Here is a 1,725-nt window from a genome sequence, read left to right on the forward strand (position 1 = left end):
GCCCATGGATGAGTTATTTTTCCCTTCTGAGCCTCAGTTTCCCCATCTGTAAAATGGGGATCAAAGAATGTTGGGATGTCAGTGAGCATTGGAGGGATGGCAGGGCTTAAAATAGCAGTATTAGGCTCGGCCATTTAGCTCTCTTGATAGAATGTGGTGCTGATAACAAACCAAGGTCAAGGGTTTGGATCCCCGTACCAGCCGGGTGCCAATAAATAAATAAATAAATAAATAACAATAATAAAATAGGAGTATTAGCATAGATAACAATATCATCATCCAGAATGTCTTCATAGGGCATCTTTTTTGTTTTTTAATGGAATGGGCTGTGTGTTTGCATATGGAAAAATGAGCATGTTGTATTGCTTAGTCAATCAATAAACCCATGGTATATCCAGTCCCTTCCACATGCCTTGCTCTACCCACACGGCCTCCTAACCCTCCTAACAGATGTCACTGCCTGTCTTCATCTGTTCAGGCTACTGTAACAGAATACCTTAGACTGGTAATTTATCTTTTTTTTTTTTTTTTTTTTTAAAGATGACCGGNAAAAAAAAAAAAAAAAAAAAAAAAAAGACACACATAAACATGTTTGAAAATGAATAAAATATCTCAGGAAGGAAAAGCAATATATTAATAACACCTCAGGCCTCTGGGGAGGGGACTAGGATAAGGGGGGTGAGGTTGGGAGTGAAGGGAGACACCCCAACACCTTTGCTCACCACGTTCACACATCAATTACTCACAAATAGGTTCGTACACTTACCTGTTTGAAACGCCACTAGAGTTTTTCTTAAATTGTGGTAAAACATACATAACATAAAATTTACCATCTTAACCATTTCTAAGTGCACAGTTCAGTGGCATTAAGCACATTCACACTGTTTTGCAACCATCACCACCATCCATCTCCAGAACCTGTTCATCTCCCCAAACTGAAATTCCACACCCACTAAACGCTCACTCCCCATCTCCCCTCCCCAGCCCCTGGCACTCACACTTCTACTTTCTGTCTCTATGACTGTGACGACTCTGGGGACCTCATATGAATGGAATCATACAACATTTATCCTCTTATGACTGGCTTCTTTTACTTAGCATAACTTCCTCCAGGTTCATTCATGTCGTAGCACATGTCAGAGATTTCTTCCTTTTTGAGGCTGAATAATATTCCATTGTATGGACAGACCACATTTCGTTCATTCATTCATCTGTTGATGTGCACTTGGGTTGTTTCCACCTTTTGGCTGTTGTGAATATGCTGCTATACATATGAGCATACAGGTATCTCTTCAAGACCTTGATTTCCATTCTTTCAGCCACTAGAGTTTTATAACTTCTTATTTTGAAATAGTTTGACTGACATAAAGTTGCAAAAACAGTACAGTGTTTCCACGAACCCTTCGCTCAGCTTCCCCCGTGAAATGGTTTATCTTACTGAACCATTGTCAAACCCAAGAAATGAATTTAGGTACCACACCTAATTTCCTAGAGCTGTAAAAAAAAAAAAAAAAAAAAAAAAAAAAAAAAAAATTATAAAGAATTGGTCTTTTAAAAAATTTTATGCAATTGTTTTATGGAGAGAGTGGAAGACAACAAATACACGGTGTTTAGAGGCAGCTGGCCTGGGTTCAAATTCTGCCTGGCTGTGGATGTGCTTGAGTGCCCATGGATGAGTTATTTTTCCCTTCTGAGCCTCAGTTTCCCCATCTGTAAAATGGGGAT

Source organism: Galeopterus variegatus, unplaced genomic scaffold (genome assembly GCF_000696425.1).
Source record: "Galeopterus variegatus unplaced genomic scaffold, G_variegatus-3.0.2 Scaffold8698, whole genome shotgun sequence".
NCBI lineage: Eukaryota > Metazoa > Chordata > Mammalia > Dermoptera > Cynocephalidae > Galeopterus > Galeopterus variegatus.